The sequence below is a fragment of the Myxine glutinosa genome, chromosome 12 (assembly GCF_964187855.1).
Source record: "Myxine glutinosa chromosome 12, kmMyxGlut1.1, whole genome shotgun sequence".
Lineage (NCBI taxonomy): Eukaryota > Metazoa > Chordata > Myxini > Myxiniformes > Myxinidae > Myxine > Myxine glutinosa.
The window spans coordinates 97,783,546-97,796,875 of NC_136272.1; positions in this window are offsets into that span (position 1 = coordinate 97,783,546).

Sequence of the window (13,330 nt, forward strand, 5' to 3'; positions counted from 1 at the left end):
TGCAATGGTTTGGTCCAAAGCGAACGGCTTCCGGAGTTTGGTAAAGAAATCGCCATCGCGTGCACAAACGCGCAGGAAAGCGAATGAATCGCAAATTCGTTTTTATTAGTTTTAAAACATAGTTTAACGCCAACATAGTTTGCAAACGTGAAATAAATGAATACGCTCTCAAATGTGCCATCCGAGGCAGAGTGTGTCCTCCACGTTCGGCACACGCGATCGTTCGCTGCTCTCTGATTGGTTGAATCGTTTTTTGGACATAGCTCGGTAAGTAATTGTCCGATTAATATGAAACCTTGAAAAGGCACATCCTCGGGTCCCCAGCAATATACCTGGCAAGTTAAAAGTATATCGGACCCGTGGTTGTCGAGAAACAGCGGTCACAGACAGACAAACGTACAAACGTACAGAGATTACTGGAATTATAGATAGATATAGATGATGCAAAGATGAACTGATTAGATTTCGGCGTCAAGAGGTCAAAGGTCAGATGTCATGTCGGGTAGAAATGTGAGACTTGAGAACAACTGAAGGGATTTAAATCAAAGTTGGTACAAGTATGTATAATTTATGATGTAATAATGTGGGCAAGGGCATATCGGTTGACGTCGTGATGACGAAGAGTGCCTTTCTAGTTTTAAATATACGATGACGTCTTAAATATTAGGAGGTGTATGTTCAGATAGCCGTCTACTTTACATCCGTTGACGTGCACATAATGCAATCAAACTCTTCCGTGAGCTGAAGATTGGCGCGCGACGGGCCTTGCCAGCCAATTCGTGAAAGACTCGGACCAAAAGGCTTTCCCTGGCTGACCCCACAAGAATGGAGGAGGCTTTGGGGAAGGGGGAAAATTGGGACCGTGACACGAGGCGGTAGATGAGCCAGACACTATATGGAGCAACACAATTTGTACCCATTCCAGGCTACCATGGCATATGTGGCATGACTGGCATTACCTAACCGGGTCGTGTGTCGTGACCCATCACTATATATAGAGTTTATAATATACAGTGCATCTAGAAAGTATTCAGACCCCTTCACCTTTTTCACATTTCGTTATGTTGCAGCCTTATACTGAAATCGTTTAAATTCATTTTTCCCTCATCAATCTACACTCAATACCCCATAATGACAAAGAGAAAACAGGATTTTAGAAAGTTTTGCAAATTTATTAAAAATAAAAAACTAAAATATCACATTGACATAATTATTCAGACCCTTTGCTATGACACTTGAAATTTAGCTCAGGTGCCTCCCATTTCTCTTGATCATCTTTGAGATGTTTCTACAGTCTACACCTTGATCGGAGTCCACCTGTGGTAGATTCAATTGATTGGACATGATTTGGAAAGGCACACACCTGTCTATATAAGGTCTCACAGCTGACAATGCATATCAGAGCAAAAACCAAGCCATGAGGTCGAAGGAACTGCCTGCAGAGCTTAGAGACAGGATTGTGTCGAGGCACAGATCTGGGGAAGCCTACAAAAAAGATTCTGGTGCATTGAAGGTTCCCAAGAGCACAGTGGCCTCCATAATTCATAAATGGAAAAAGTTTGGAACAACCTGGACTCTTCCTCGAGCTGGGCGCCGGGCCAAACTGAGCAATCGGGGGAGAAGGGCCTTGGGAAGAGAGGTGACCAAGAACCCGATGGTCACTCTGGCTGAGCTCCAAAGATCCTGTGTGGAGATGGGAGAAACTTCCAGAAGGACAACAATCACTGCAACACTCCACCGATCGGGGCTTTATGGCAGAGTGGCCAGACGGAAGCCTCTCTTCAGTGAAAGACACATGAAAGCCCGATTGGAGTTTGCAAAAAAGCACCTAAAGGACTCTCGGACTGTGAGAAACAAGATTCTGTGGTCTGAGGAAACCAAGATTGAACTGTTTGGCTTCCGTCTGGCCACTTTGCCATAAAGCCCAGATCGGTGGAGTGTTGCAACTAAGTACTGAGTTAAGGGTATGAATACTTATGTCAATGTGATATTTCAGTTTATTCTTTTTAATAAATCTGCAAAACTTTCTAAAATCCTGTTTTCTCTTTGTCATTATGGGGTATTGAGTGTAGATTGATGAGGGAAAAAATGAATTTAAACCATTTCAGCATAAGGCTGCAACGTAACAAAATGTGAAAAAAGTGAAGGGATCTAAATACTTTCTGAATACACTGTAATTAGAGAACTTCAGTGATTTCACTGATCAGTCTCATGCACATTTGGTTTGCAATTGTGCAAAACTGTACATGTGCAATGGCATCAAGTTTGTGTTTGGGATATGCCCCATATTTAACTGTACATGTGCAATGGCATCAAGTTTGTGTTTGGGATATGCCCCATATTTAACTGTACATGTGCAAAGGCATCAAGTTTGTGTTTGGGATTTGCCCCATATTTAACTGTGCATGTGCAGTGGCATCAAGTTTGTGTTTGGGATATGCCCCATATTTAACTGTACATGTGCAAAGGCATCAAGTTTGTGTTTGGGATTTGCCCCATATTTAACTGTGCATGTGCAGTGGCATCAAGTTTGTGTTTGGGATTTGCCCCATATTTAACTGTACATGTGCAATGGCATCAAGTTTGTGTTTGGGATATGCCCCATATTTAACTGTACATGTGCAAAGGCATCAAGTTTGTGTTTGGGATTTGCCCCATATTTAACTGTGCATGTGCAGTGGCATCAAGTTTGTGTTTGGGATTTGCCCCATATTTAACTGTACATGTGCAATGGCATCAAGTTTGTGTTTGGGATTTGCCCCATATTTAACTGTACATGTGCAATGGCATCAAGTTTGTGTTTGGGATTTGCCCCATATTTAACTGTACATGTGCAAAGGCATCAAGTTTGTGTTTGGGATTTGCCCCATATTTAACTGTACATGTGCAATGGCATCAAGTTTGTGTTTGGGATTTGCCCCATATTTAACTGTACATGTGCAAAGGCATCAAGTTTGTGTTTGGGATTTGCCCCATATTTAACTGTGCATGTGCAGTGGCATCAAGTTTGTGTTGCGATATGTGCCATATTTAACTGTACATTTGCAATGGCATCAAGTTTGTGTTTGGGATTTGCCCCATATTTAACTGTACATTTGCAATGGCATCAAGTTTGTGTTTGGGATATGCCCCATATTTAACTGTACATGTGCAGTGGCATCAAGTTTGTGTTTGGGATTTGCCCCATATTTAACTGTAAATGTGCAATGGCATCAAGTTTGTGTTTGGGATTTGCCCCATATTTAACTGTAAATGTGCAATGGCATCAAGTTTGTGTTTGGGATTTGCCCCATATTTAACTGTACATGTGCAGTGGCATCAAGTTTGTGTTTGGGATTTGCCCCATATTTAACTGTACATTTGCAATGGCATCAGGTTTGTGTTTGGGATTTGTCCCATATTTAACTGTACATGTGCAGTGGCATCAAGTTTGTGTTTGGGATTTGCCCCATATTTAACTGTAAATGTGCAATGGCATCAAGTTTGTGTTTGGGATTTGCCCCATATTTAACTGTACATGTGCAGTGGCATCAAGTTTGTGCTTGGGATATGCCCCATATTTAACTGTACATGTGCAATGGCATCAAGTTTGTGTTTGGGATTTGCCCCATATTTAACTGGACATGTGCAATGGCATCAAGTTTGTGTTTGGGATTTGCCCCATATTTAACTGGACATGTGCAATGGCATCAAGTTTGTGTTTGGGATTTTCCCCATATTTAACTGTGCATGTGCAGTGGCATCAAGTTTGTGTTTGGGATTTGCCCCATATTTAACTGTACATGTGCAATGGCATCAGGTTTGTGTTTGGGATTTGCCCCATATTTAACTGTACATTTGCAGTGGCATCAAGTTTGTGTTTGGGATTTGCCCCATATTTAACTGTGCATGTGCAGTGGCATCAAGTTTGTGTTTGGGATTTGCCCCATATTTAACTGTACATGTGCAATGGCATCAAGTTTGTCTTTGGGATTTGCCCCATATTTAACTGTACATTTGCAGTGGCATCAAGTTTGTGTTTGGGATATGCCCCATATTTAACTGTACATGTGCAGTGGCATCAAGTTTGTGTTTGGGATTTGCCCCATATTTAACTGTGCATGTGCAGTGGCATCAAGTTTGTGTTGCGATATGCACCATATTTAAATGTACATGTGCAGTGGCGTCAAGTTTGTGTTTGGGATATGCCCCATATTTAACTGTACATGTGCAGTGGCATCAAGTTTGTGTTTGGGATATGCCCCATATTTAACTGTACATGTGCAATGGCATCAAGTTTATGTTTGGGATATGCCCCATATTTAACTGTACATGTGCAATGGTATCAAGTTTGTGTTTGGGATATGCCCCATATTTAACTGCACATGTGCAATGGCATCAGGTTTGTGTTTGGGATTTGCCCCATATTTAACTGGACACGTGCAATGGCATCAAGTTTGTGTTTGGGATTTGCCCCATATTTAACTGGACATGTGCAATGGCATCAAGTTTGTGTTTGGGATTTGCCCCATATTTAACTGGACATGTGCAATGGCATCAAGTTTGTGTTTGGGATTTGCCCCATATTTAACTGTGCATGTGCAGTGGCATCAACTTTGTGTTTGGGATTTGCCCCATATTTAACTGTACATGTGCAATGGCATCAGGTTTGTGTTTGGGATTTGCCCCATATTTAACTGTACATGTGCAATGGCATCAAGTTTGTGTTTGGGATTTGCCCCATATTTAACTGTACATGTGCAATGGCATCAAGTTTGTGTTTGGGATATGCGCCATATTTAACTGTACATGTGCAATGGCATCAAGTTTGTGTTTGGGATATGCCCCATATTTAACTGTACATTTGCAGTGGCATCAAGTTTGTGTTTGGGATTTGCGCCATATTTAACTGTACATGTGCAATGGCATCAAGTTAGGGTTTGGGATTTGCCCCATATTTAACTGTACATGTGCAATGGCATCAAGTTTGTGTTTGGGATTTGCGCCATATTTAACTGTACATGTGCAGTGGCATCAAGTTAGGGTTTGGGATTTGCCCCATATTTAACTGTACATGTGCAGTGGCATCAAGTTAGGTTTTGGGATTTGCCCCATATTTAACTGTACATGTGCAGTGGCATCAAGTTAGGGTTTGGGATTTGCCCCATATTTAACTGTACATGTGCAATGGCATCAAGTTTGTGTTTGGGATTTGCCCCATATTTAACTGTACATGTGCAATGGCATCAAGTTAGGGTTTGGGATTTGCCCCATATTTAACTGTTCATGTGCAATAGTATCAAGTTTGTGTTTGGGATTTGCCCCATATTTAACTGTACATGTGCAATGGCATCAAGTTTGTGTTTGGGATTTGCCCCATATTTAACTGTTAATGTGCAATGGCATCAAGTTTGTGTTTGGGATTTGCCCCATATTCAACTGTCCATATGCAATGGCATCAAGTTTGTGTTTGGGATTTGCCCCATATTTAACTGCACATGTGCAGTGGCATCAAGTTTGTGTTTGGGATTTGCCCCATATTTAACTGTACATGTGCAGTGGCATCAAGTTTGTGTTTGGGATTTGCCCCATATTTAACTGTACATGTGCAATGGCATCAAGTTTGTGTTTGGGATTTGCCCCATATTTAACTGTACATGTGCAATGGCATCAAGTTTGTGTTTGGGATTTGCCCCATATTTAACTGTACATATGCAATGGCATCAAGTTTGTGTTTGGGATTTGCCCTATATTTAACTGTACATGTGCAATGGCATCAAGTTTGTGTTTGGGATTTGTGCCATATTTAACTGTACATGTGCAATGGCATCAAGTTTGTGTTTGGGATTTGCCCCATATTTAACTGTACATATGCAATGGCATCAAGTTTGTGTTTGGGTTTTGCCCCATATTTAACTGCACATGTGCAATGGCATCAGGTTTGTGTTTGGGATTTGCCCCATATTTAACGGCACATGTGCAATGGCATCAGGTTTGTGTTTGGGATTTGCGCCATATTTAACTGTACATGTGCAATGGCATCAAGTTTGTGTTTGGGATTTGCGCCATATTTAAATGTACATGTGCAATGGCATCAAGTTTGTGTTTGGGATTTGCCCCATATTTAACTGTACATATGCAATGGCATCAAGTTTGTGTTTGGGATTTGCCCCATATTTAACTGCACATGTGCAATGGCATCAGGTTTGTGTTTGGGATTTGCCCCATATTTAACGGCACATGTGCAATGGCATCAGGTTTGTGTTTGGGATTTGCGCCATATTTAACTGTACATGTGCAATGGCATCAAGTTTGTGTTTGGGATTTGCGCCATATTTAACTGTACATGTGCAATGGCATCAAGTTTGTGTTTGGGATTTGCCCCATATTTAACTGCACATGTGCAATGGCATCAGGTTTGTGTTTGGGATTTGCCCCATATTGAAGCACTTTTTGTGTGGACCCTCCATGAGTACGACTTTGATATGTATATTTAATGCAAGAGTTTCACTTTGGAATGATGTTTCGTGGGACTGTCATCTCATATCCTTAACCTTCCCCATCAACTGAAAAATAGCACTTTCAAGCTGAGAGTAACTTCAGTCAGTCTCCAGTTCTCGTTTGCAGTTCTCAGATGGGTCTCGGAACGTTGTTGTCACGTTTTTAGATGAGTCAGCTGTCTGTGCATCTCCAAAAGGAAGTGGATTGGCTCGCCTCTGCTCTGGGCTTTCAATGGCGTGTTTTCCACGAGAGGGCTTGTTCCAACGCAGCATTCCGATTGGTCTATCCGGGCCTTGCCCCTCACCTCGCCCCCCGCTCTTAACGTCGCTTTGGCAATCCAGGATATCTAATGTTCGATTTGACGTCACCAATCACCTGATTCGACATGACATCGCCGTTATCCAGTTACCAGGAATTTGTTTTCTCGTCGGCTGTCTTATTGGCCATTCTTATTTCATTCTCGATTGATTATTTGCTGTTTTATAAGGTTGTTGTGGCTTTTTAATTGGATATCTCATGAACAGAGATTGTTAAGCTGCATGCGTCTCACGTTCCTACACGTTGATGCTCTTATAAAGCTGTTTTTCTATGATTAAAAAGCTACGGCCTGGCCACATTTCTCAACATGATTCACCTATGATATCCTGATTGCTTTGAGCACATAACCATGCCTGATTTGACCTCTCGTTTTCCTTCTTTCGATAGTCATATCGCTTGCGACTTACTTCCTTATTTCCTCTGCCTGGAATTCCCTTTTTTGATTGCCTTGCATTCTCCTCTAGTCTTGCCCCTCTTTGCAGTGTTTTCATTGTGTTATCTCAATGCCTCCTCACCGTTCTCCCTCGCCCATCCCTTCTCTTCCTCCCCCATCCCTCCTCTTCCTCCTCATCCCTCCTCTTCCTCCACCATCCCTCCTCTTCTCTTTCTCCACCATCCCTCCTCTTTCTCCACCATCCCTCCTATCCCTCCACCATCCCTCCTCTTCCTCCACCATCCCTCCTCTTCCTCCACCATCCCTCCTCTTCCTCCACCATCCCTCCTCTTCCTCCACCATCCCTCCTCTTTCTCCACCATCCCTCCTATCCCTCCACCATCCCTCCACCATCCCTCCTCTTCCTCCACCATCCCTCCTCTTCCTCCACCATCCCTCCTCTTCCTCCACCATCCCTCCTCTTCCTCCACCATCCCTCCTCTTCCTCCACCATCCCTCCTCTTCCTCCACCATCCCTCCTATTCCTCCACCATCCCTCCTCTTCCTCCACCATCCCTCCTCTTCCTCCACCATCCCTCCTCTTCCTCCACCATCCCTCCTCTTCCTCCACCACCCCTCCTCTTCCTCCACCACCCCTCCTCTTCCTCCACCACCCCTCCTCTTCCTCCACCACCCCTCCTCTTCCTCCACCACCCCTCCTCTTCCTCCACCACCCCTCCTCTTCCTCCACCACCCCTCCTCTTCCTCCACCACCCCTCCTCTTCCTCCACCATCCCTCCTCTTCATCCCCCGACAGTCGGAGAGCACCAGTTCTCATCCTGCACGATTTCGACACCCTCCTGCATCATCCTTGCCACCCGCTACAGCTGCCCGGATCGCAAAGATATTTTCGGGTCAGACTTCCAAACCAGACTGAGCTCTGGACCAACCGGATCGCACTTGCGTACAAGAAACACGTGAACCTTCGACTGTTTCAAAGCTTTCTGATCGATTACATTCCCGCCCGATTGTCACGTGTGAAACACACCAAGAAACGTCACATGTGGGTTGGTGTTTTTGGGGTTTTTTCTCCTCCACATTCACTCCATATTTTCAAAGCTGATGAAAGGTTGTGGCATTTTCTGCAGATCACCACCTGATTATTAGGCAGCACGAATGAGCACTCATGTTTAGGATATTATAGCACTACCGTATCCCTACAAGTGTCAATGTTCGAGATCGATGCAATGCGGACACTCACGGTATCTTGTACAAACAGCAATTTAAATTAAGGATTTCCCCGTTGTTGAAGATTTCCCCAGAAACCCGATTAGTGTTTGTAGAACTGCAAGATACTTTCCCATCACATTTGTTTTCTCAGATCTCCGAACATCATCTGTTTATGAATGATTTGGATTCCAAATCGCCTCCCGTTTTTATTCCTGAAACCTTTTGATTGTCATAATGTTAATGTGTCTGATATTTTTGAGACTGAAGTGTTTTGTGTCAATTTTTTAATCGGATCTGAATTCGAGCATTACATGCCATACGAAATACCTGTCCTTCCATCTGAAGTACCTATCCTTCCATGCAAGACACCAATTCTTCAATGTGAGGTACCCATCCTTCCTTGCCAGGTGCCTATCCTTCCATGTGAAGTGCCTATCCTTCCATGTGAGGTCCATATCCTTACATGTGAGGTCCATATCCTTCCATGCGAGGTCCATATCCTTCCATGCAAGGTCCATATCCTTCCATGCAAGGTCCATATCCTTCCATGCGAGGTCCATATCCTTCCATGTGAGGTCCATATCCTTCCATGCGAGGTCCATATCCTTCCATGCAAGGTCCATATCCTTCCATGCGAGGTCCATATCCTTCCATGCGAGGTCCATATCCTTCCATGCGAGGTCCATATCCTTCCATGCGAGGTCCATATCCTTCCATGCGAGGTCCATATCCTTCCATGCGAGGTCCATATCCTTCCATGCGAGGTCCATATCCTTCCATGCGAGATCCATATCCTTCCATGCGAGGTCCATATCCTTCCATGCGAGGTCCATATCCTTCCATGCGAGGTCCATATCCTTCCATGCGAGGTCCAAATCCTTCCATGCGAGGTCCATATCCTTCCATGCGAGGTCCATATCCTTCCATGTGAGGTCCATATCCTTCCATCTGAAGTACCTATCCTTCCATGCAAGACACCAATTCTTCAATGTGAGGTACCCATCCTTCCTTGCCAGGTGCCTATCCTTCCATGTGAAGTGCCTATCCTTCCATGTGAGGTCCATATCCTTACATGTGAGGTCCATATCCTTCCATGCAAGGTCCATATCCTTCCATGCAAGGTCCATATCCTTCCATGCGAGGTCCATATCCTTCCATGCGAGGTCCATATCCTTCCATGCGAGGTCCATATCCTTCCATGCGAGGTCCATATCCTTCCATGCGAGGTCCATATCCTTCCATGCGAGGTCCATATCCTTCCATGCGAGGTCCATATCCTTCCATGCGAGGTCCATATCCTTCCATGCGAGATCCATATCCTTCCATGCGAGGTCCATATCCTTCCATGTGAGGTCCATATCCTTCCATGCGAGATCCATATCCTTCCATGCGAGGTCCATATCCTTCCATGCGAGGTCCAAATCCTTCCATGCGAGGTCCAAATCCTTCCATGCGAGGTCCATATCCTTCCATGCGAGGTCCAAATCCTTCCATGCGAGGTCCATATCCTTCCATGTGAGGTCCATATCCTTCCATGCGAGGTCCAAATCCTTCCATGCGAGGTCCAAATCCTTCCATGCGAGGTCCATATCCTTCCATGTGAGGTCCATATCCTTCCATGTGAGGTCAATATCCTTCCATGTGATGTCCATATCCTTCCATGTGAGGTCCATATCCTTCCATGTGAGGTCCATATCCTTCCATGTGAGGTCCATATCCTTCCATGCGAGGTCCATATCCTTCCATGCGAGGTCCATATCCTTCCATGCGAGGTCCATATCCTTCCATGCGAGGTCCATATCCTTCCATGCGAGGTCCATATCCTTCCATGCGAGGTCCATATCCTTCCATGCGAGGTCCATATCCTTCCATGCGAGGTCCATATCCTTCCATGCGAGATCCATATCCTTCCATGCGAGGTCCATATCCTTCCATGCGAGGTCCATATCCTTCCATGTGAGGTCCATATCCTTCCATGTGAGGTCCATATCCTTCCATGTGAGGTCCATATCCTTCCATGTGAGGTCCATATCCTTCCATGTGAGGTCCATATCCTTTCTTATTGTGGCTTGAAGTTTGTTCCACCTCATCGGATGTCTTTTTCCATTGTCGAAGCTTGTTTCAGGCAGTTTAAACCCTTTAATTTTTAACCTGTAAATACATTCGCATTGTTTAAAAGCTTTTAAAATATGTTCATTGTATGTAATGTTAATACTGTATTTGTAATTTTTGAAATAAAAACTTTCTTGACATTGCGTTTCCTCTTGCTTTGTACTAAAAGTGTTGCTGAGGACGTGAAATGATGAGGAAGGAACTCCTCGTACAGCTGATTCTATCAAAATTGTATCAAGTTAAGAATTAATTAACATTTCAATAGCAGCTTTCTTGGGTAAAGGGGAGAGAAAGATGGGGAAGGGAGGGGGGCAGGGGCGGATCCAGGGGGGGGAGTGCAGGGGGTGCGCACCCCCCCCCCCCTTCGATCCAGGATGAGGGTGCAGGCGGTGCGAATCTGCGAAACTGTTGGACCAGGGAAGAACACATGGAACTGCAGAAACTTCCAAGAACGCACGAAATGCCGTTTCTGACGATCAATTTTTTAAAATTTCCTGGGGGAGCGCCCCCAGACCCCCCCCCCCCCCCCAGCGCTATAGTTTTATGCACTCCCCCCCCCCCCCCCTCTTCAAATTCCTGGATCCGCCCCCGGGGGGGCTGGCTAAAAGGTGTACAAATTAAAATTACCACTCATGCTCAGATAGACAGAGACTGACTGAACAATTTACTGAATCATATTTGGAATTGTATAAGGGTTTTGGAGGGTACAGTAGTTGAGGTTTGGCATGGACTTTTGTTTATGGTTGTAACTATGAATTGTGCTTGTGAGGTATATTATAAAAACGGGATCCTGGAACATTAATTTGTAATGTTGCAGTATTTTCCATCTTTGGACACACGGTGATAGCCGATCGATCTCCTGGGAGCAACCCAAAGACCCCTTACATCTAAAATGTTGACATTTGAGGTTGTTAGCCAAGGAGTGGCTGGTAGGGTGACTAACTGGATTGGAAACTGCCTTAGTGATAGGGAGAAAGGAGTGGCTGAGTGGGAGGGGGTTAATAGTGGGGTACCTCAGGGATCGGGACAGAGACCATTATTATTACCCTCGCCAGAGCAGAGGGTATTGCATTTGAGTCCGTTTGTTTGTCCGTCTGTCTGTTTGTTTGTCCGCACAGAATAAATATGATTTTCTCTGCAACCGTTGGTCCGATTGACAGGAAATTTTCACCATAGGTGCAACTCCACCTGTAGAATTTTTACGGCATAGCCCATAGGGCAAAGCCGTCTAGAACAGTGTTTGTCCGTATGTATGTATGTATGTATGTATGTCTCCTCAAACGTATACCAATCAGAGCTGAGGATCTGGTCACATGACAGGGTGATGTAATTACGTCTGATGTCATTAAGGCGGTGCGGCGGCTGACTCCACACACCGCCATTTTGATTTATATGTCATATATCATGTCATGTCATATATCGTATAACATGTCATATATCATATAACCTGTCATATATCACAATCGCCATGCTCTATCTTTACGTTTTTCATTCAGTGTGAAACGCAAGCAAACCGATTGTTAAAATGACCATGAAATATCGAAGGCATCGGTGTTGCGGCTCTTCCACAAAACAGTGCGTACCCAACCCTGTGTGGTATGTAGATTACAGTAGATCTTCCCTCAGTTCTGTAAGTAAAACATACCTCACAGATGTCTGGATTCCTCCAAATTTCTTCGTTTAATGTTATAAACAGCATTAGCGACTGTTTAAAAAGCTAATCATGTGTGTTTGTGGTTTATAATATTTTACAAGCCCAGCTACGCCGCTGTTAGACTTTCGGTCTTGTTTAATGATAATTATGATTATGTTTAATGATGTTTAATGATGATTACCTCAAAGTGCTAGACATGGCTCATTGTAAAGAACTCTCCATGGGGAATAAAATATGTTAATGATGATGCCATAGGTGCCTCCATTATGACGTCATTATTTTTGTACTCCGACAAGTACAAAACTTCATCCCATCAAGATTACATTTCTTGAGCATCATCTGGGGATAAATTGGTGGAGAAAAAAAAATGACGACGTCGTTGGTCACGTGTGTCGGCCGCCATCTTGGAAAAACTTTGCACCTCTATTTCTCCGAAAGCGCTGCATAGAAACAAGACCAAAAGTCTAACAGCGGCATCGCTGGGCTTGTTTGATACTTTATTTGAAGATAGATGTAATGACGTAGCGTGACACAAAACTGCCGCTACTTTAATATACAGGAGATATATTTTAACCTCTAGTAACTTTGCAGTCACTATGATGGGATTAGTGTTACAATTACATTTATTATAATATTAACAAAATAACTGCAGTCAAGAGCTTCCTATAGCCATGAATGAGCTTCCTACACCTCTCTACTGGCGGTTTATCCCACTCTTCTTCTGCAAACTGCTCCAGTTCTCCCAGATTTGAAGGGTGCCTTCTCCCAACTGCTGTTTTCAGATCTCCCCACAGGTGTTCAATGGGATTTAGATGTGGACTCATTGCTGGCCACTTCAGAACAGTCCAGCGTTTTGTCTTGAACCATTTCTGGGTGATTTTTTAAGTGTGTTTGGGGTTATTGTCCTGCTGCAAGACACATGACCTTCGATGGAAACCCAGCTTTCTGACAATCGGTTGAACATTGCGCTCCAAAATGCCTTCGTTATCTTACAATTTCCACGGGCCCTGTCCTAGTGTTGCAGGTGAGTGACATGGCTCGGTGGATTTTTTTCCCCCATTCATTCGCACAAATCCCATAACCATTCATACCCATTGCAATAATCAGCAAAAACACTTATTTCACCCCCCTGCAAGACCATGGCATAGATGTCATTACACGTG